The following is a 24,945-nucleotide window of genomic DNA, read 5'->3' on the forward strand; positions in this document are numbered from 1 at the left end:
CCTCATTTGCATATTTCCGCCAAAGTTGTTCATATAAGCACACCTATCTGCTGTTTTTTTAGTTTTTTTCCTGTCTTAGAAAAATTCCAGTGACTTAGCGATGCTAACCCTGCAAACCGTTTTTTATTTCGGTTATTTTTCCGGTGTTTATTCATTTTTAAAGTTTATACAGACTTTTTTGCCCACTCTGTATATGAAACTGATGAATGGCTGATAGTGATAAACTTGCATGTTCAATTACCTATGCCGAGATTATACAAAACATATTTATATCATTAAACATATTAATGATTCCTGTAAAAGTTGTGTAACCTGGATGGATATAAAGGTTGATAATCTTGAATTTGGATTTATGTGTCATAATATTTTTATATGTGAAACATCAGCTGAGTGCCTAAATCGTAAATTTTTCAATTTAATAATTTTTTCGATAAGTCCCATTTGTACGAAATTGTAGTATATCAATTATATAATGGAGCAGTAATGACATAGATGGGAGAGATTAAGTGAGTGTTTTGAGTCAGATTCTTCATATAGTGTCACAATAAAGTTTGAAATTTATGAGAGCTTTGAATTTTTTTTTTTTCAGAATATTTCTGCATATTATAAATGTAGATGTAGTCTCTACATCTACATTTATATATATATATATATATTATTTTTTTTTTTTTTTGATTTGTCAATCTATTATCAATCAGTTTTATGTAATTATTTGAATTGTATTTCATTTTGTTCAAAATTTACTTATGTAATGGTATGACTAATGCTGCATTGTCAAAGGAACAATCCATGTGTTTATTTCTTCTAAAATTTTGGGAATGGAATCTTCTGAAGCTGTAAAACAGGAATATAAAAATGTTTCAATTGTTTGTGTGTGAAATGCGTGTCCCCCTTGAAAGTTCAATCAAATCTTATAATGTTCATCAGTGTTTCTTGTGATTATTTTTATAGCTAATAGCTTGATCAATCAAGTTCACATGACAGTTTACCATTTCTTTTTATCTAATTTAGATCTGTTCCAAACTAATCCAGAGCCATGTGGTTTTGATATTTCAAGAGAAAGTGGCAAACGTTTCAAGTGTACCTTTTGCGATTATTCCACTAATAACAAGGCTCATATGACTCGTCATATTGCTACACACACTGGGGAAAGACAGTTTCAGTGTGAAGTGTGTGGAAAAGGTTTTATACAGTATACATCCTACCAATATCATTTGTTTTCCCGTCACTCCACTATTTCAAGGAGAAAAAAATAGAGATGTTATGATTTTTGCTATGAACTAGGTGCTATTTTTAATGCTATTGTGGAAAGGATTTTGAATTTTATTAATACTGTACAAGATATATATATATAAAAGGAGGAACACACACACATGAGTGACGTATCTCATGATAATTGTCTAAATAATAACTTTTTCTACTGTGCAGTGACATTCAACCATGATTTATATTTATGTACATTATTGGTAGAGTACAAACAAAAATATAGTAATTTTTTATTCTTTCTTTAATTCAAGAGCTTCCATTCAAATCATAGAATAAAGGATAATTAATTATCCAATTTTTATTAATTGATAATAATTAGTAATTGATAATTTCCAATGATTGAATTACAACTAGATCAAGTATACCATGATCATACACAAGAATTCCTAGGTTTTGTTTTCATTGTCGATTCATGGAGTGGTGAGCTTATTGGGTGGGATATATATGTATAGATGAAAAAAATGCAGTCGTCTTGCACATTTTCCGGCATGCCAAAAAATGATGAGGTTGAGTGGTATAGTGGAATTTAATGACATGCCTCAAAAAAACCATTTCTTCAGAACCTGATTATCTAGTACAGGGTAATTTTTATTTTATTCTCACAAACTCTTTCACGTTAAAAAATTGTTTTTTGGCATGTAGGATTATGTGGGAAAATACTGTAATGTTATAATGTGCCTACTAGATCCTTACATTTTTAACAGTTGTTACGTGAAGAAACTTTGAGAAATTCATTGCATATTGTACAATTATTATTTAGTTGATATGAATACATCCATTTATAGAGAATATTTTATATGCCTTCTTGTCAATAAATATTAATTGTGAACTAATTTTTTACTGATTACATGTTCTTTTTTTTCAATATTTAATGAATTGGAGCGGACAGATATTTCAATTTGTTGAATTTAAGAACTGGAATAAAGATAATCAAATATCTGCACAAAGGGATTTCAAAACATTTGTTAAATTGGTAGAATAGTTATAAATTGAGTATGTTACAATGTTCGAGTTTATTTTCTGTTAAATGGTGCTGCTATCCTTTTTTGCATTCATCTGCTTACATATGGAGCTAATAGTATCTTTTTGTGCGAGAACTTATTTTGTGAGTTATGGAGAACAGGTAAACTATTATGATTTTGGTTCTGTTATTTTGTTTTAACTACAATAATTGTGTTGATTAAAAATTTTCATTCTCACCTCACATTTTCATTCGATGCAATAGTGAGGCTATTTTTTGACATTCTGAAAGGAATTTAATTATTATTTTTTTTTTGCAGATTTTTTTAAAGGGATATATTTTTTATCTATAGATACCTTTTCATCATCTGAAAAAGACCTGGGTTTCTCTACAATTTCTGTTGATCACAGAGGGGAAATGACCAAGCGATATAAATGCAACTACTGCGGATACGAGACAAACAACAGAGCTGCTATGCAACAACATCATATACCTATACATACTGGTGAAAGGCCATATCAGTGCCAGTTTTGTAATAAAGGTTTCATACAGTATACAAGTTATAAATACCACATGTATTCTCGGCATTCAACTATACTGAAGTCCCTTGGTAAAACCGGACAATTACGATAGAACACTGCTACTGTACTTCATGTTATGCCATTGAATATACAGGATATCCTGCAACTGCTAATTCGGCTTTTATCTCATCAGCTGTTTGTTGTAAAGGTATGACTGATTAAAAAATGCTTAAAGTGTGTTCAGGGATCACTCTGCACCAGTTTCGAGAGTGAAAATATAGTGTGTTACGAAATAAAGAAATTAAATTTTTGTATGGTTCCCCTGTCCTCTAACTTTTAATGAGAAAGCTGTTGCCCTGTCTCTTCTGGGCAAAAAAAAAAAAAATCCCATGATTCTAAGTGCAATATTCATTGAGATATTCAAATTCAAAAAGAGAAGAAAAGTTGGGAAAGAACAACATAAATGAAGGAAAGCAGCGTTGTCTGTTAGTTTATGCTGCTCTTTCCCAACTTTTCTCTGGTTTTTGAATTCAGATATCTCAACAAATATTGAACTTAGAAACACAGAAATTTTTGTGTTTGGCTCAGAAGAGACAGGGCAACACTTTTTTCATTAGAAGTTAGGGGACGGTAACAGTATAAAAATTTATACTTTTTTTATTTGGCGACACACACTGTTCTTTCACTTTTAAAATTGGTACAGGGCAGGGTTTAAGCAAGATGAAATATTCCTTTAGCAAAAATGCGAAAAGGTGGGGAAAGCTTTAGCAAAATGCTACAATGCTAATGATTTATCATTGGATGCGTTCTTGTTTCATACCTCCTGTATGCATTTTTGCAAAAGTGGCTACTACTACTTTTGCATTCTAAGATTTTCTTTCGCATTTTGCAAAAAATGCGACTGTAGCTTAAACCACCCCCTGGTACAGGGTGATATCTAAACACATTTTGAGCATTTTTTAAAATTCAAACCATATCTTTACTCTGAACAGTTGATAAGGTAAAGGTCGCAGTTAGAGTTGTAAGACACCCCTATGTGTGTAATATGATATAATATGATATATCTTATAATTAAATATTATTTTTGTTTGTCATTGAATACTATTTAATTGTTTAACCGAGTACTGTATTTTTCCTCTTTTTTTTTACTGTATTGCGTGTTATATGTGGATGATGATGTGTGTGAAAATTGAATGTAATTCATTTAAAACTGGTTTCTCTTTATAACTTGACTAGTGTATTTTTTAAGAATGACTAATTTGAGGCTTATTACAAGTATGAATTATCGAGAAAATATTTTTAATGTCTTGCAAAGTGTTCATTCTGATGTTCAATGTAGGCTTAGTTCATCGCCATCTGGAATGGTATTTGATAACTGGTTTGTGCGATAGATCCAACAATCTTAAAATCAGTTAAATTTTTTTTTTATTTAAGGTGGTATTCTATAACATGAAATCAAAATTCATTATGGTGCCTATCAAAAGAACTGTCAATACATAATCAGATAAATAATGTCAAGATTTTGATTGCAAAAAGTTAAAAAAAAGGAGTTATTTGCATACAATTTTTAATCGTATGTCGGATGTCTTTAGCAGAGTAATAACATGTTTAGCTATTGCTTCTAGAAAAAACTGACATTTAAAACATTCAAGAATAATGGTCGAAAAACAATTTCTATATGTTTCGTTGAGTTTTTTCACAGCTTTTATTTTGCATATTGTTATGTATGTACATTCATGCAATTCTTTTTTCTATATTTGGTAAATAAACTTCCTTTTCCTCAAAAAAAGTTGAATAAATTCATAGATTTATCAGTTTTGGAAATTTTAAGATACTCTAAATTAGCATTCGATAGGGAATCAGCCTATGATTACCAAGTACCTAAAAGGTACACAGTTGATGAGGCTCAAAAATGATTATATCATGTTTATTATGCATAGTAGAAAATATGTTTATATGTTATCATTACTGGCAGGTGCATGTTAGCTGCATTAAGACAATTTTGTGTATAAGACAAGATTCATTCCCCATTTTGACTAAGTTTTCTAATTTGATTATGTTTTCTAAGACCATTATTAATAGAGACAACAAGGTAATAACTACAAGATTATTGCCCTTTAAATAGACTTAATTTGGTAGTATTTTGTCTTTCATAATTCAATTGCATTATTGATCATAGATAAAAATAAGATGATATCCATCCTTGGCAGGAAATGTATCTTATTTAGCACCTCCCACTATCTTTTGATGTTCATATCATGCTAATCTTGTCAGAGTATATAAAATATCTCTTTCCTTACTTTATACTCATGCCAGAAGCATTGTGTTACAGAGATTAATGTTCATTATACCATTTTAGTGGACTATGATATTGCAGTTTTTTCATTAAAAATGTTATTCTTTTTTTTAATATCAGTTTTCTTCTGTGGGCACCCCTCCCCCCACAAAAAAAAGCTGAAAACTGTAACACACCAGATGGGAAGGGGGAAAATCTTGATTTTATGTTTCTTTGGTCAGAAGTTTCTTTCGAGAGAGGGAGTTGTTTTTTCCCCCACCTCCAATTTTCTTGTGATTACAAGTTCTTTCAAAAGTAAGTGATGTAACCAAATAAAAAATATTATGATTTAAATTACACAATGACTTTTTACGCAGGTGTGGAAAGAAGAATTGATGTCCATTCGGGATTCACTGTCATTCTCTCAAAAGAAATCGGAAGACATCACAAATGTAATTACTGTGGATATGAAACAAAGGATAAATATAATATGCAGCAGCATATACACACACATACTGGTGAAAGGCCATTTCAGTGCCAGTTTTGTAATAAAGGTTTCATACAGCATGGAAGTTATAGATATCACATGTATTCTCGACATTCAACTGTTCTCAAGTCTCTTGGAAAATCTGGAAGATTATGATAGAATACCAACTATTCATTTTATATCATATTGTTGTAGCTAAAAGTTTCAAGTGTTGTTATGTAGAAAAGCATATCAAAGAAAATTATTTTTGCTGTTGGTTATTTTTCAGTACTTCAATTGTCTGGATTTTTTTTTAAATTTATGTTATGCTTTATCCATAGATGACAATCCAAAAGTAATTGGATATCTTTCATGTCATTTCTTTTTGTGAAATGCAGTCACAGATGTTCTTAAAATAGTTGAAAGGGAACATTTTTTTGTCTTATTAAGAACTCATTTAGACGATGTAATTTTTAGTAGAGGCTTGGTTTAACAATTTTTAAAATGATATTTGAGGGACACTGAGGATGTGTCAGTAGTTCCAAAATTATGTGAAAATGATGGCCCATAAGACATCGAGGGTACATAGGAAAGCTTGTAGTCTTCACTCTCCAAGATGACGAAAAATTTTAAATACTTTTAAATATTTTCATAAAAAATTGAAATAGTGATACTTCAGCTAATCATTTGTTTCGAAATTATGTTCATTAGCTGAAACATGATTTCCCATAGGTTTCTATGGAAAATCATTCAATTCATTCCAGAAACTGCCTAAAATTTTGTGATAAATTTTTAAATCACCAAGGAGCTCTATAAAAATGACAAAATTGACTGAAAGTCAAAATTAACAGTTTCAAAATCGGATAAATTGGAATTTATAATTAGATTAGGTACTGAAGATGTTTTTATTTTACACTATGTACACAACCAGCTCCAGCTTTAGTCTACTAAAGCTTTTGTTCACACACCTAGTCAAGCTCATAGGTATCCTAATGCATTTGTGATTTGGTTAGCTCATTTCTGTCTCATACATGCAGATAGAAAAGGTAAGCTCTTAGAATGCCCAGACTGTTCAGTTTGACGCTAAGAGCCTTGTACTGAAAAAACACATGATCTTAAAACATAGGTTCTTTTTTTCCATGCATTTTCTATTAGCTAGATCTTTCTTTACATGAAATGGTTCACAGACTTTCAGAAAGAAAAGTGGAGGTACATCTGGAAAAATATTACAAGGTAGACCACAAGACTACCGTGTATACTCATGTATAAGCCGACTCCCCTACTTCAGGACCACCAAAACTGCAATAAACTGAAAACCCGTGTATAAGCCGACCCCGAAAAATCCGTGCACAGACCTGCCAACTCTTCGGATTTGGACGGGAGACTCTAGATTTTTCATCCTTGCTCCTGCTGTCCGGATTTGTTAAAATTTCTTTGGATTTTGGCAGGAAATTAGATTGTACGCGAGCTTTCATGTTGTCGTGATGTCAATGACTGCTGTCAATGAAAAAACACCCATAGAGGATAGCCGTAGTAATTTTCATTGAACAACCGGAAAAAAGTCTTGGTGAACGCATTCAAGCAACTGGCAAAGACGTGACTTTGTTTACGTAGCATTTATCGGCAATCATTTATCAGGGGTAAGCCCTTGGTTGCCGAAATTCCTGTATAATTGTTATTGTATTCCATTCACAGCTTTGTATTTTGAAGTTTTTTAAATTGTTTCCTCCGATTAAATATGTTTTCAAAAAGAATATAAAGCTTTAAGCTATATAAATTTTTAAGCTATATAAAGCTTCTATGAGTTTATATATCCAAGATTATCAATCACTGATGGCACCCACGAAAGGAAAAACTTATGTTTCATGAACAGTATGTAGATGTGATTTCTCTATTCTGCATGGAAAGACTGACATGAAATTATATTCTGCTCAGGGGCAATGCAGAACCTACCGTGGGGAGGGGGGGGGGGAAATGGAATTTTGTCTTAATAGATTTAAAAAAATTGTTTTTGGGGGGTACTGTCCTTGGGAGAATCTCCAGATTTCTGAATTCCAAAAGTTGGCATGGATGAGTTTCTTTATCATCGGAACTCATTCATTCAATCCACAAATTACTCATATGGCCTTTGATGCTTGTTAGAGGCTTGTTGATGCTCACATCTAAAAGCTGGTATCAAAGCCAATGATGTTTTTGATTTCTTTACTTCGGCTTTTACATTATCGGTTCTGTGGAATTTGAACATATCCCATACTAATAATGCTGGTTTCTCTAACACTGCTACAATGGCTAATGACTACTGATTGCAGGGGTCGATATTTTCTCATCAAAAACTGACCCAAAAGTAAGTGCCCCCCTCCCCAAATTGAGGAAGAAATTTTTCCACAAAAAAAAACTCAGCTTATACACGAGTATATACAGTAATCAATCTCAAGTGACAATAATTCTGACAGCAATTAGTACTAAAATTCATCTCATGGCTTGACTGTTTTATATGCATCCATATCAACGAAAGTGTTTATTACCAAAATCTGTATTCGTTAGCTGTGGCAGAAAAATCACAAAAAAATCTTTGTTAGCCAAAAAATTCATGAACTGACGCATTCGTTAGCCAAGGTATCACTGTATTGAAAAAATTCTTTTATGCTATTTTAGTCAATTTCTGTTCATTTAAACAGGGGTGGGAACTCTGCGCCGCACTGCGCCAAAACTAATATCTTGCGCCATCCTGCTCCAATAGCGTATTTTTGCATTTTTCTGCGCCAAATAGTGAATTTCGCTTCAGTATGCCCGGAATTTCGGAAAGGATGCCAAAAAATTTTTGTTCCTGCTAGCCACGAAACGTTTCTTTACGAGAGCGTGTTTTATTCCACTATACTTAAGCTATCGCCTTAGACTATCGGCCCCTGATCGGGCTTTCCATCGCGAAACCCTGATATTGTCCATGATCGTTTAACTGAAGATGGTTTGCAATGCCTTTCAGCTTTAAAGTGCAAATTCGAGTGTTTCCGTTTTTAAAAAAAAGTCGTCACTGGAAGCAGCAGAAATTACTGTAGTCGATTGTCATGTGTTAAATCTCGATGTTTCGAGCAAAACATTACGAATGTTAGTTTAGAAACTTTGCCGAATAACGAGCGTTAAATCGCCAATGTTGCCGAATAACAAGAGTTAAATCGTCAATATCGCCAAATAACGAGAGTTAAATAGCCAATCTCGCCAAATAGCGAGTGTCAGATCGCCAATCTTGCCAGATAATGAGTGCTGAATCGCCAAACATCGAGTTGATTCTTCCAAAATTCTCTCCCATTTTGCAACAATTTCTTTCCAAGTATAAAAAAATTAAAAACTTATAACATTTTTTTAGCTCATTTGAAGTGCCGCTGTTCAAGGCAGCAAATAGTGCCCTCAGTAAGCAAAAATCGTCTTAAATAGACGGGTGCAAATCATTTTATGACAGCCGCTCTTTCAAACAAGGTGTCAAAAGCCTAAAACACCAAAAACAAAAATTAAGTTGACGAAAAGATGTTTGATAACAAAAGACAGTGCAGTTTTATTTTGAAAAGGGTTGAGAGTTAACGAAAATATTCTTGTTAATTTCACTGTTCCAATTTATAAATATCTGCTCCGAATCCCATATTTTGCTGCTCCAAAATTGCTCCAAATCCCGAATTTGCTGCTCCACAACTGCTCCAAATCCTGAATTTTGCTGCTCCAAAGCTGCTCCGAAATGGACTTAGTCACTTCCCACCCCTGTTTAAATGCTTTCTGATAGTCTAACTCAAAATTTGTCTAGAAGAAATTCCTTGTGACCCTTTCTCCTTATCGTTTCGTGCCCCCTGCGAAGATCAATCATGTGTACGTTCTGACTGTAGGCAACTCTCAAAATTTGCTATGATGCATAATAAAGGAAGCTAAGATACCCTAGGATGGATGAATTATGTCAATATTTTGATGGCAGAAAGTTTGAATAAAACGTTATTCATGTTTGATTTTGAATTGTATGTCATTAGCAAAGCAGTGATAGATTCTTCTGTTGTTGCTAGAAGGAGCAAGTATTCGAAACATAAAATGATAACAAATTATTTAAATTTTTTTTTGTTTTTGTGTCAATTTATTTTTTTTATTCACGCTTCATTTTTAATATATGTTTGTCCAATAAAGGTAAACAGTTTTCTTGAAGAGAGTAAAACAAGTAAGAAATTTATCTGTTCTCTCCAGTTCAAGTTAGTCTAAAAATGGAATTGATATAGGAAATCAGCCAATGATTATCGAGTACCTGAAAGGTACATGTTTGATGAGGCTTGTAAGCAATTTATTGTAATTATATCCTATTTATTGTGCATAGTAGCATTCAGTTTTATGCTTTGTCATCATCAATAGGCTGAAAAAATAAGTTTTAATATGAATTCCGGTAAAGGCAAATTTCCCAATATGGTGTATGAATTAAAAAAGAAAAATGCTATGCCAAATGGTTGTTACTAATATTATAAGAACCTTGTTTTCTATAAAAACAAACCAACAACTGAAAATTTTAGAAATAAAATGCAATTTCTATAAAATGGGATGCATTGAAAGCTGTATGCTAATGTAATATGTCATATTTTACTGACTGAGGCAATTTGGCATATCAAAGACAAATTCCATTTTTCCCTTTCAAGAATAACACAGTGCCCACCCTTGATAGGAAATCGATCTATCTTATGTAACACTTCCTGATTATTTCCTAATGTTTATATTCTGCTTCTAGTGTTAGACTTGTGACAATTCATATAAAGTCAAATTTTTTTCTTCACAATGATTTTTGATTTTTAAATAAATAGAGGATGTACATTGTAGATGATTCTGTGAGCTTACATAAAAATCCTTTATGTGGCTGTCATAATTTTAGAGATGGATGTTAATTTTTTTTTACGGCTGAGATACGTGAAATCAATCGGCTTTCTGAATGTTATGTCATGATGAACAAGAAAAAAAAGTGTCGTTTAAAAGGCTGCAATGTCTCTACTTAGCAAGTCATGCTACTGTGTGTGTTTAAAGGAAAAGGGATCATCTCTCTATGGTATCAAGGTAAATGCTCTTGCCTGGTATGAAAGTCTGGGTTCGTTTCCCGGTGGAGAGAAATAGTCTAAAATGTTTTCCTGTTCACTTCTGCATAATATCCGGAAAGCCTATTGATTTCATAATTTTGTTATAAAAAAAAATTCTGGTTTTCCTCATTGAAAGGTGTTTGTTTCCCGGTGGAGAGAAATAGTCTAAAATTTTTTCCTGTTCACTTCTGCATAATATCTGGAAAGCCTATTGATCTCATAATTTTGTTATAAAAAAAAATTCTGGTTTTCCTCATTGAAAGGTGTTTGTTTCCCGGTAGAGAGAAATAGTCTAAAATTTTTTCCTGTTCACTTCTGCATAATATTCGGAAAGCCTATTTATCTCATAATTTTGTTATAAAAAAAAATTCTGGTTTTCCTCATTGAAAGGTGTACTTTTCTGTGATTCGATTAGTAGTCATTTTTTAAACAGTGTTTATTTAGTGGTAGAATCTGATTTTTTTTTCAAATTAGAGTATTTGTAATTCTGAATTTCTTTTAAGTGCTGTATTGTGTTTTTTGTTATAAATCTTAAAAAATTTTTTTTTTGCAAGTTCAAATATGTTGGAAAGCATAGTAATATAATGAAAACATATTTTGACTTGTTAATATGCAAAATAAATTTATCTGGTAACTTTAATGATTTTTCACATAGGTAAGAAGACAAAAATTGATGCCAATTCAGGATTCATGGTTATGTTCTCAAAAGAGATTGGACGGCATTACAAATGTAATTACTGTAGGTATGAAACAAAGGAAAAATTTCACATGAGGGAGCGGCATATTCCTATTCATACAGGGAAGAAGACATATACGTGTGACTTTTGTGGAAAAGGCTTCATACGATTAGAAAGTTTAAGATGCCATACTCATTACCACCATCCTTCTGCAAATAATTGATTGAAAAACCTTTTTTTTTTTTAAATAATTCTCGAAAACTCTCTTTCATATTTATAACCCCTAAAGTATTCAAGTTTGAATGAGAAATAAAAAGTGAGATTTTGTAAATAATACTTAAGAGAGAGAGAATCGGTTAATTGTGGCAATTTCTCACTTTCTTGATCATTCTCCCTGCGATTGAAATCAGCTTATTGTCTTATTATCTATTGTTTTCTTGATTGTCAAATTTTATTAACCGATATTCTTGTCAAAAATTATTGCATAAGGCTTGCTATTTAGAATTTAACATCTTCAATTGAAGGTATAAATGAAGTACAGGCAGCCCTCAACTTTCACATATTCCACTTTTCTGTCGATGCTGCGAAAATTCTTTGCTTCCGTGCAGTCGCTCCCATGGAGCATGGTAGCTCACTCTTATTGTAAAGATAGGAATTTACAATTTAAAGCATTATTAATCTTAGACTCCAGGACACCCAAAATTTATGCTGAATTTATACCTGGGAAATCAATGTTGTGTTTCTTCCTCCCAATGCTACTTGCCTCATACAGCACATAGACCAAACAGTGATAGCTACGTTTAAATGATATTATATGAGGACAATAATGAATCGGACCATTAAGTCAACTGACAGGGATGGTGGGTCTACATTAAGAGATTTTTGGAAGAACTGTATAAAATATATGAAACACAATTAGCAATACTGGAGACTGGTGTGATGAAATAGAAGAATCAACAAGAAAGGTTCCTGGAAACAATTATGCTCACAAATGATGAGTATTTTATAAATTCTGAAGAAACTCCAGAAACTATCACAGATGAAATGATTAGCCTAATGAATGAACTAAACTTGGATGTCAACAACAAAGATGTTAATTAGTTGATTGAATCTCACTCACAAGGAAATGGTCCCAAGGTGTCATCCTCAAAAAATTATTAAAAAATTCAAGTACATTCATCTCAACCAGAAATACATAAAAACAAAAAAATTAGCGGTGGAGTGCAGTTAATAAAGCTGTGAAAAATAAATGAAAATGATAAAATCATGAATGGCAAGATCTATAAGAAAATGCTTTTCATACTCTAGTTTTCCTTTTTTTCCCTCTCCTTTTTCTTTTTCTGTAGCTTTTCTCTTCCAGAAACTGGTTTTATTCCCCACTTTCTTTGTATGCACTGTACATTATCATATGCTATTTGAATTATGTCACTCAAGATTGTAGGCTTCCAGGATTTATTTAAAATTCAGTGACCCATAATAATTCTGTCAGATATTTTTATATTTTTGTGCATATTTTAATGAATAGAATTAGTGGTAATTTTTTCAAAACTTTTTGAGGATGACACCTTTGGACCTTTCTTTGTCAGTACCTTCTTTGTCAAATGAATACTTAATTGAGCAACAAGAGTTAAATGAAATGCATAATGAAAGTGAGAAAGAAGAAACTGATCAAATTTTGACAATCAAAAATATGAATGAAGTCATCATGTATCTTGAGAAATTTGTGACTACCATGGAAGAATGTGGAGAACTTATATCTCAAGTACGTAGGACGATCGAGAAAGATATAGTATGTTATTTAACACTTTATCAAGACAAGAAAAAAAAAGGTGGTATTCAACTAACTCTTGACAAGTTTATAAAGAAAACACCTGAAAGCGATTAAACATGCCTCATTGCCTTAATTATGTATATTATGCAATAAATATTTTAAAATACATATGTAAAATTTTTTATGGTTTTCTTACATCCCTCTACTTTTGAACATTCGACATTAGCTCACATTTGCCGGGATCGATTATGTGCAAATGTTGAGGGCTGCCTTTATACTGTTTGTTGAGATTTTATAGTAGAATTTTATTTTTTATTTATTTTTTTTCCAAAAAGAAATTTATTTATTTTTACTCATACAAGATAAGAAAAAAATATATGCACAACATATTACAGACTGAAGTAATTATTGATACACTGCATTTTCTACATACACATACATTGGTATTTTCTGCATTAAATATATATTGTATAATACAGTAGTCTCAATAATCTTAATTGAATAATACAGTAGTCTCAATAATCTTAATTGAATACTAGACCAGCTCAAATTACTGAAAAACTGTCTTCCTCAAAAAACAATTGAAAATGTTTAAGATGTTAGCTTTTGTTAGGGAAAATATATATTATCCTCTCATGCTATAGAAGCACGAATATGCAATTTCCTTGAAAAAAAAGAAAGTGGAAAATGATGTTTGAATGTTTACTCTACCCACATTACTCTGTGGATGTTATTTTCCTAGAATATCTTTCAACACTTGTTTCGATAGGGGTGCACATTCATGTTTCGGGCAAAATTTAGATAGCAAAATCAGGTATCCAAGCATCTGATTAAAGAAAAAAAAATAGAAATGTTCACATTCGTTTTTCTATCATAAGGAAAGATGATATATTATGAAAGATATTAATTTTTAATTTTTTCAGGCTCATCTTGGTTCATTCATTCATCATTCTTCATCGTGCTCATATGAGCATGCTCATTCTTTTAAGAATCAAGAAAGAGAGAAATCTCTACCATCGCCTCTTGTTTCTAGCAAGAGGGCTACAGATTCAAATTTCATGAAGGAAGAGTTTTTCACAAAGTGAAATCCGCGCTTGATTTAGACTTCTGCAAAAGCAAATATATATATTTGGGCCTTCAAAAATACATTGGTAATTGATAATAAATCAACACCGTTGATCAAAACGCCATGACATGTTCATTACGAGTAGAAGTTTTAAGAAAATTTGAATAGACCAATCAAATAGCTCCATTTCTCAATCAATCAATCAATCAATCAGAATGATGTATTAGGCTTACATGCAGGCTCTCAGCTTCCTCTGACCATGATGCCTGACTTAAACACATTTTTCTTCATGGCAACTGGAAGTTAAGATTTGGTAAACAGCCCTAGTGGGATCCTTAATCAGCATAGTAGTAGCTATATTTTCCCTCTGAAGTTGTGCCCATAGGGTGTCAAATGCATTCAGAGTTTGTGTATTTGCCTTTTTTGTTGTTCCATTTTTATGAACTTATTCTTTAGCCATCTAAAGAAAACAGGAGAACCCAAGATTGCTCTTGTGTCCCTGTGTGTTATATTTGATTTATATTTGTTCTTTGGATTTTGACCCAGAAGAACTCGCTAGTGCACAAGAATTTGCGCACAGAAAAACCTCTTGCACTCGTTGACAGTATGTGACAAACTCATCCTTACCATGACTTGAAGCACAACGATTATCAAGATGAGTTGAAACTTCTACCTTCCTTAGTTTTATGCAGAAAGAAAATATTTACCAGCGTGAAAGAAAATCTCATGCACTTTCTTTCGGGTTAAATATGGATTTAATCAGTTATGACATAAATATACTGATAGGGGCAGATTTTTTTTTTGTATCATCCTACATGAAAATCAGTAATGCATTATCTTATTCTGTTTTGCATGGTTATTAGATTAAATCTTGTGTACTATATATTATTTCAGAATAATGTATGACATGTTTTTTAATTGATTGTCCTGCAGGCCCATAGTTTTGCACCCATACTTGGCATCTTGAGAATGAAGGACAATTTTTTATTATTAAGTTTTTTTAATATTATGCAAAAAGTATATTTTTTGTATTTATTGTGGTTTGTTCTTATTATTTACAATATTAAATTTATGAAATACATATACTATTCATACACTTTATTGGTTCTACTCACTTATTCAGTATACTACGAGTCCAACTTGAATGTTTTAATAAGTGCCCTGAGAAAAAAAAACTAAATATTATTTCCTCATGTAACGCTACACCATCTGCCTATAATTATTACACCATTATCTCATTAAGCCCGAGCTTGAACAAATCGTGCAGGTGAAATACTTAACAAACATTCATGTTTTCAAAAATTTCCCGGTCTTAAAAGGCTATAAACCAGACTATATATTTTTGATATTGAAAAACTGTATATATATACTGAAGTCCAATGTTTGTTTATAAAAATCCTACTTCATTTGAAATCAGGCAATACCCAACAAACCTAAAAAAACATTAAAAGCACCAAAAGCAATTCATATATATATACTATATGATATGCTCAATTATATTTTAATAACCTGAAAAATATGAAATAGAATATGAAAATGATTTTTTTTAAGAGCTTTCAAAAAATTATATTAATATTTTACTACAATAATGAAGTAATTCTCAGGTGCCCCCCTCCCCAGCATACAGTGGTGTCATACCAAAGCCTCTATAATATTTTTGTGTATTTGTATATTTTGTTTAGTACTTGATATTATGAAAGTGTTTGCCACCACTGAAAATTTTTTGTTGTATACTCGGGACAGATTAAGTGATCCCTTAAGTAGAATATTGTGTGTATGTATATTTTGTATTTTTCTTTTCCCATTTTTTTTTTTTTTCTCAATAGACATTATTATTGTCAGGGCCGTCATTTCAACTTTTTCCGGGGGGGGGGGCAAAGCAAATGTACTCAATGTATGTATATATATATATACCATTTTTAGTGTATTTTCAAAATCCAGGGGCCCTCCTGCTTACCTCCTGCCCCCCTAAATGACGGGCCTGATTATTGTTATGATTCTGAAAGTTCTGCAGGTAAATTTGTTGTTAGTTAAGTAGATTGTGAAAATTTTTCAGTGTCTCGTGCAGATTTTGTACAAGATTCTGTCATTAAAGTATGGTATTCTTGCTGTTTCAAGGTGTTATTCTTTCACAGATAGATTTTTAGATATTCTTTATATGTTCTTATGACAAGAAAGAGTCAATGATGTAGTGTTTTGAAACATGCAATGCTTTTGCTACCATTATTTAATGTAATGGCACTTTGTTTTCAGAACTATTTTTCTGGATTATTAGGTTTTTGCATGATAATGTTCAAAGTGCTCATGTAGATGAAATTGAAAAAAACTCCAATGTAACAATATATCTTTTTATATATGTATATAGTTTGTTTGCCATTGCATGTGGTATGTCCTTGTTTCAAACCATCTGATTTTTTTCTATGATTATATATTATGACATCTTGATTTTTAATGTGATTCATCTCTTTGTACAGCTGCCCTGACAGACAATGGCAATGACTCTGGATATTCCTTGATATTCGTAAAGAAACTTGGAAAGCGTTACAAACGTTATAAATGTGATTATTGCGGATATGAAACAAGGAATAAATTTAATATGCGTGCTAAGCATGTCCCCATTCATGCTAAAGAAAAGAAACTTCGTTGTCAGTATTGCGAATGGACTGGGGTTCAGCCTAATGCCTTGAAACTGCACCTTTACTCAAAACATCCCTCTATTTTTGCACCCTCTATTCAGTTACATCTTTTATAGAATTTGGAATGTTTTGTAAAATTTGAAGAAAAAAGTTGTTTTGCTTTTGTGTATTTGTTTCAATTTCTGTTAAGTAGAATATTTATGGGTAGGCCATACCGGTACATAAGATTTTTAATATATTGTATAATTTAAATACAAGTAAAATAAAAATATATATACCAAAAATTTGTTTTTATTTGAAATATAGCATTAATACTTGTTTTTTTTATCATTTCCAATTACTTTGTACAAAAGAATTGACATTTCATGAGCATTTTTTTATTTATAACTGTTTCATTCCGATATTTGGCAGTTCAAATGTTGTGTGTTTGTATGATAGTAAATGCACTGGTGATGTTCAAATGATGTTCTTTAAGTGATGTATGATACAAGTAATTCTGGACTTTACCAAAAGTAATCAGCATATAAAGAAAGTGATTTTTACATATATGTTTAATTAAGAAAAGATTTCATATACCAACTAGGAATATGAAGAATATTTATAAAAAAATTCCTAGGTAATGGGAAAAATGTTATTTTTGTTTCAGACATATGAGAGAAGTTGATTTTTCTTACATTTTTCTTTCAAATGCACCATTTTATTTTCAGTCACGAAGATGGGAGCTGATCGGGAGTCTGAATACACCCTCATACTTTCTAAACGAGGTGGAAGGTGTTACAAATGCAATTACTGTGGATATGAAACAAACAATAAAACTGTTATACTGCAGCGACACATTCCCACTCACACAGGACGTAAAAAGTACCAATGTCAGTTTTGTGGTAAAGGCTTCATACGCCTAGATAGTTTCAAATACCATCTTTACTCAATGCACTCATCTACGGTTAGCTTAATTGATATAGAAGCTCATCTCCAATAGAATTCTTATTTTTTACTTTAGGAAATGAAAGCTTGTTTTCTGTTGTTAATATTTTACTAAATTTGTATAAAGTAATGTGGGGGTGTATAAACATCACTTATGACTGTCTGAATTTTACCATCTTCATTGTCACATCATTATTAAATATTTCTCTGCTGAAATTTTTGTTCCAGCAAAACATTTGTTTGTAAACATCTTTTCGTGGAAATAAAAGATCAATATTGTCTCATATACTGCTTTAGGGAGAGTTTTATCTCTTTTCTCCATCATTTCCTTTATTTTTATTTCTTTTATCTAAAATTGCTGCATGACATGCACTATGAAATGTTTACTTTTAGATCATTATTACAAATGTAATTGTAGTTTTGAAGTTACATTTCCTCATCCCATTAACACAAGAATCCCCAAACTTTACACATTTGTGAACCACTAAGATATTGTATCCCACAGCTGCCCTCTTTGATCTTGAGGTATTTTGGTGGTAGCCTGAACTGCCATGACATAAAGCCTGGATATCACTGTATTAACTGTTCATACCCAGCATTGGATCATGTAGCCGTGGCACGTATACATTATAGTAAAAGTGATAAATAACCAGATTTTTATTGGTTATTATGCACAATATCTAGATTTATCACATTTACAGTAACATATATATAGCCAGATGACTAATTGATTAATGCATAGTTAGATTGCCACATAATTATGAACTTTCAAAAGATTGATTTAAAACTGTAGGAATGCTTTAAATTTTCTATATTTTTTACCTCATTTTATTTTGATTTTGAATATGTATTTTAATGAATTTTTTTCTCACATTCATTTCATTCTGTACTTACATGTTATATTCACTAACAACATATAATTTTATCTATTGAAATAATTCTATTACTTTCTATTTGATTCCAATAATTTGTTTTGTCATATTTTAAACTAAACACGTTTTCTTTTGTGTAGCCATGAAGAAAAATGTTGGTGACAACACTGAATTTACTGTGATATATTCTGAACAAGGTAGAAGGCTTTATAAATGCAATCATTGTGGTTATCAAACCAGTAATAAAAATATGATGCAACAACGACATGTCCCAACTCATACCGGACATAAACAATTCAGCTGTCAGTATTGTGGAAAAGGCTTCATACAGTTCGCCGGCTTAAAATACCATCTTTATTCACAGCATTCTTCATTAATTTCATCATTTGACAAAAGGAATTAGCTTGTTTCAAAGTAGTAGTAATAGCTGTCCAGTCTTTATTGGTTCTATAATTTTTTTCATACATAAATTAAGTTTGTTTATATGATATATTTTTGGTGAGCTAATGATTCATTCAAGGATGACGTCACTCTCCGCTACCATACGAAGGTTTTAACAACTGGCTGTTGCGAAGCTATATTTTTGGAAAGAGAGAAAATTCAACTGCCCCTGCAGGGAATCGAACCCACGTCCTTTCACTTTCTAGAATTTTCTCTCTTTCCAAAAATATATCTTCGCAACAGCCAGGTGTTAAAACCTTCGTAATGATTCATTAATTGTGATTTTTTAAATGCTAATGGAAAGTTTTTTTTTTGGTTTGCTCATAAACTAAAAGTAAACTTGAATGCTACAGTTTTATATCTAAAAACATTTATCACTTTAAGGAGCATTGCTGTGACAAATTTTGCATACCAAACTTCGATCAAAACATTGATATTCTCATCAAGTATCGCTGGAAAATGTTTTTTTTTTTGTTCATAATAATGAGTGAAATTTATAATTCACAATTGGTAATGATTTTTTCAAAACCAAAAATCTAAAGTGTTTTGCTCCCTGTTTGTTAATAAAAACCATCTAGTATCAACTTGATTATTCCAACTGAGCCCATTATTTTTTCATTTGAAGGATAAAATTCATAGAATAACTAATTTGATCTTCATTTATCTTCCTAATGCCTTAGTTTTGAATTACTCAATTATATTGAGCACACAAAATGAATAATTGATGAGTTATTCTCAGTATATTAAATCTGATTCCCCAATCAGAAAATGTGACACTTGTGTTTTTCATAACATTTTCATTCGGTCACATGTTTTTTGTCCAAAGAGTTGTGGCTGTCTAAACTCATAAATACAATTGTATGTGCAAGAGATTGATTTGCAAACAGCCAGCTAAATATGGCATTAAAAAAAAAAGCACTTGATAGAAAATAGCAAGAATAGTGAATGTTGGAATAAAAGGTTTGAATAATTGATCATCAATATATGCAGGGTGCATAGGTAACAAGCTGTATGACATTTTACTAGCAAACCATTGATCCTAGAGACATACTTTCAATTAGAAAAGTATCCCAAGTAGCATTTATCACTCAAATATGTCATTCATTCAAAGGGTTGTTTAAATAAAAACAATTAGCTTTTTATACGGACACCCTGTGCCCAAAAACCCAATTAGAAAGAAGTTACCCTGTCTCTCCTGATGGGCACAAAAAAATTATATGTTTCTAAGTGCAATGTTCACCAAGATACTCTAATTTGAAAAATGATGGAAAGTTAAGAGGAAAACAATATTAAAAATGTGGTTAAAACGGTTTTCCTGCATTTAATGTTTTCTCCCAACTTTCCTTCCTTTTTTTAATTCAAATATCTCAGTGAACATTACACTTAAAAACATACCATTATTTGTTTGTATCAGGAGAGACAGTGCAACAACTTTCTAATTTGGTTTTTGGGTGCAAGGTGTCCTTATAAAAAGCTAAATTTTTTATTTTAATAACTACTCAACCCCTTGAAAAATAAATGACATATCTGAGTATTAAATGCTATTTGCATACCTTTTCTAATTGGAAGTATGCCTCTACGATCAACCAGTAAAATACCATGTCTTGTTACCTATGCACCCTGTACTTATAACTATTATTTTGAATGTTACAGATTATGTTTTATCTCATTCTGCGATACAATTTCATTTCATAAAGATGTTTTTCCAAATTATTATTCTCCCTATTTTTTTTTTTTTTTTTTTTTTTCATTGCAAATACTTAGATTTTAATCGTGGTGATTGGAGAATTGCCTGTGCCTTCATTTATCACTAGATATGCGTCATTTTTTATTTTATTTGTTTGATTGAAATTATGGAGCAACAGTCCATGAAATATGTTTACACCTCATTTACTAAAGTTCAGACTTGTTGGCATAAGATTAACATTTGTATTTTCTTGATATTCATTAAGGTGATTCATTTCTTTCAAGTTCTGTGAACCATATCATGTGTACAATAAAAACATTTCTACAGGTATTTATAGACAATGAGAGGTCTTTGTTAAAGATTCATTTTTAAAAGCTGACAGTAAAACCTCTCTGATGAAGCTATTCCTTTTCCCCAGAAATCCTGTTTTTTGTTTACAATAGACCACTTCGATAAAGGTGAATTAATGTGCATGGGAAAAACTCTGAGGGGCAACCAAAAAAAAGCTTCTATTGGGAAGTGGTCATTCTGAGAGGTTTATCTGCATTTGTATAATCCTAAACTGTACTTTTTTTCCTGTAGCCATGAAGGAGTGGAGTAAATATTTGGGCTTGTTGTGATACTTGTCGAACAACGTAGAAGGCCTTTTCAAATAAGAAAAATATTTTACTGTTTTGCACTTTCAAGAACTTTCAAATCCTGTATCACGTTTTTGACTAATCTAACTGTTTAGTGTGAAGAGTATAAGTTGGTATGTATATTCTTAAAGAAAAAAATGTATATATATTTTTATCAAACAAGTTGATCACATTAACAGATTTCTCTATTAAAGAAATTCCAAAATATTTTGTATAAGTGATAGCGAATGATTATTGTGCCTCTCAAAGGGTCCATGCTTGATGAAGCTTGTATGAAACTTTATTATTGCATTGTGTGTATAAATACATAATGAGAATGTTTGTCTTTTTATGATCAATTGGTTGGGAAACAACTAGAGCAATAGTAGTGTAATGTATATAATAAATGTATTGCTATATCATCAAAATAAAGGCAAACCTTATTAGGATGAAAATATTGTGTGACAACTTGATTTGGTATTAACAGACAGCAATTTAAATATCTCTGCTTAATAAGGTTTGACTGTCAATTTATAGAAAAAATCCCTCTTAAAAAATAGGCTTGCTGCACTAATGAAGTTATATTTTATCAGAAATAAGTGTAGCAATATTAGAGCATAAAATAAAATTGAAATCACACACATTCTAACTCGTTGAATATTTAATTAAAAAAATAAAGCATGCAGTGAGATGAAAATATATTCAGATACCGTTACAATTAATGTTTATATTGAATAATGTCACTATTCAATAGAAGCATTGTACATTTCAACAGAATGTATTGTCGTCCTGCTGCATGCTTTATTTTTTTAAATTAAATTTTTATCAATATTGATTAATTAATTAGTCCTTGAACTGTTCCTTCTTACAGACAATTAGTTTGGTAGGCTATTGAACCTCTTATTGGTGATTTATGATAAAAACTGAAATTTTTCTCTTTGTATACTGAGAGATATCTTGGACTATTTCCACTATTCAATGGTTACTCTGAGATCTTCTAATCAGCTCTCTTCATGTACGAACTCCCTTTTATGTCAGATAGACACATCCTTTCTTATATGCATCATTCTTAGATTTTAATACTGAAACACATAATGAGGTACATGATTTTCCTGATTTAAAATTTCCCATATTCTTCAGAAAAAGAAAAATAGAGCTTCATTGTTTTCATCATTTTTTTTTACTTTAAAATTTTCTTTAAAATGTCAGTAACTTGAGGTATGGGAAAAAAGTATCTCAGGTTTCATATGCACAAGATGATTTATGTCCATTATTTTTACTTCGGCATGACTTTTTATACTTTTATACAGGCAAGAAGAGAAGAACTGACGTGTACGAGGGATTTACCGCTGTGCTGTCTAAAGAGGTTGGAAGACATTACAGATGTGATTACTGTGGATATGAAACAAAAGATAGATTCCAAATGGTGCAGCGACACATTCCTCGACATACTGGGAAAAGGAACCATAAGTGTCAGTTCTGTGGGAAAGGCTTCATACAGTTTGTTACCTTCAAATACCATCTTTATTCACAGCATTCTTCTCTGATCAATTCCAAGAACTAATCAAATTTGTATAGTTCAGTGTTAAAATGTGACACATGTTGCAGTTATATATATATATATAAATGAAATTGTGTGTGTGTGTTTAATACAGTTGAGCTTGCTTACAAGAATATCAGATAATATAAAGTATTGATTATAAAGAAGTTTTTTCATTCTAGTGATCCTGCAATACCAAAATTGTGTTTAAAATATTGCTTATATCAAACTGCCATATTTATGAATATCGGATACAACAAAGAATTTTTTTCATAGGATAAAATTACCATGGTACTATTCCAAAAAAAGCTATGGGTGTGCTCTGTCAGATCCACCTGTAGCTAGATATGGTGATCTCCCAGCTATAGATAGTGCTGGTTCTGTTCATTTCCAGAATTGTTAGTAAAGTGGAATCTGTATAATTTATGTACAGCAACTACACATTCAGCATTGCCCAGAAACAAACTTCACGTTAGGTTCACAAATCATACATGTGCATTCCAACATGTACCGATTTGTTAGCCATTCCACAGAGGAATATGGACAAGGTGCATGTATGATTTAGTAGTAGTAGTCAGTGCTGGACAAATCGCAGGCGTCAATTCGCTATGGTGATTAAAAAATTGGTATTGCTGCTTAAAATTTCTTTGTGTAGTTACTAAATTGCAGGCTGAGAGCAGCACAGAATATTTGAAATTTATAGCAGCGTATCTGCCAACATGGAAGAGGGTCACTATGCCCTGAAAAGATGAAAAAAAGCATTGTTGTTATTTATTTTTTTTTTTTTTTTGGAGTAAAAAATTTTTCCCTCCCTAGATTTTTTTGTAACTTGTCCAGCTCTGGTAGTAGTATTAGTTATGTGAATCACGCCCTGACCCATCCCTTAGGACATGCAGGTTTATTGTAGAATTGATGCCGCCATCCTACTCAGCACAAACTCCGGCAGGAGTGACAGGATAATCCCAGTTCATCCAGAAGGATTCATAAATATGCTAAATGTTAGTGACATACGTGAATAATTTTCATTTCGATTATAATCAGGTTTTCAAGTCTGTCTGAGAACTGCCTATAGTCCGTGACCCATAGGTTGAGAAGCTCTGCTTCCAGTTGATTCATCTCATTAAATTCAAGTTTTTACCATGTATCAGTTTTTACAAATATCAGATATTACACATTTTTTTTCCACAATCTTGTGCGACTTCATTATATTTGGGCTGGACGGTAATTTTCATTGATCCAAAATCTAGAAGAAATAAAGAAAGAAAAACTCTTTCGCATTTATTTTTTAGCTGTGAGGTATTGTTTTGGCTTTCTATGGATACCAATGCATATCAATTGGCAGCTTAATATCAATGTGTGTCAAATGATATCAAATGGCAATGCAAAAAAGAAAAAAATTAATTATTATAATGATAAAAAATTGAAATGCTCTTATTTGTCATCCTATGCATATTGTATTTGAATAAATTTGTTTCTATACATATTATCTATTTTTTTTCTTTGATCTCAATCAATCATAATAAGCATGTCGAACCATGGACACAATATCATATGACTTATAGAAGTTGCTTGAAGTGGTCTTAGAATTTGGTTTTTACTTAATTACATTGCTTTTCCATTTTGGTGTATACAAAATTCTTTTATACTTTGTTTTATTTACTTGCAAATATGCAAATAGTTTTTCCAGCAATTTCTTTATTTAAATCAATATTTTTCCCCCCCTTCTATCTAGCATTGGAGAGTGGAACTGATATCCATTTGCATTACACTATATTGATCTCAGTGAAAGGAGGAAGGTCTTACAAATGCAATTACTGTGGATATCAAACGAACAATAAAACTGTTATGCAGCAAAGGCATGTACCTACTCACACTGGACAAAAAAAGTTCCAATGTCAATTTTGTGGGAAAGGATTCATTTTGTCTTCTGGCTTGAAGTACCATGTTTACTCCCAGCATTCCTCTCTGTTTAAATCGCATCATAAATAGAACATTTTTATTCGAGGGATATTAATTCAAATACTATATGTAGAGAAAGATGTCCTCTTCACTTGTTGATACAAGATGTACAAAAAACTGGCTATATGTAAAGATGACTTTTTTTTAAATAAAAATTCAGCAGATATATATATGCTGCA

The 24,945-nt window shown here is 31.5% G+C and overlaps 1 long non-coding RNA gene across 2 annotated transcripts in view; it reads left to right on the forward strand.

Moving 5' to 3' along the window:
- The window catches only part of LOC149084734 (uncharacterized), a 28,414-nt gene extending 18,130 nt beyond the window's left edge, over positions 1-10,284 (forward strand). For both annotated transcript variants that reach the window (XR_016193000.1, XR_016193001.1), the window contains one exon: positions 1,012-10,284. This is a non-coding gene — a long non-coding RNA (uncharacterized LOC149084734). The remainder of the gene's footprint in view (positions 1-1,011) is intronic.
- Positions 10,285-24,945: the final 14,661 nt, after the last annotated feature.

This window comes from Pholcus phalangioides, unplaced genomic scaffold (assembly GCF_987345545.1).
Source record: "Pholcus phalangioides strain wild (caught in Gottingen) unplaced genomic scaffold, Ppha-v1.0 ptg000008l_1, whole genome shotgun sequence".
NCBI lineage: Eukaryota > Metazoa > Arthropoda > Arachnida > Araneae > Pholcidae > Pholcus > Pholcus phalangioides.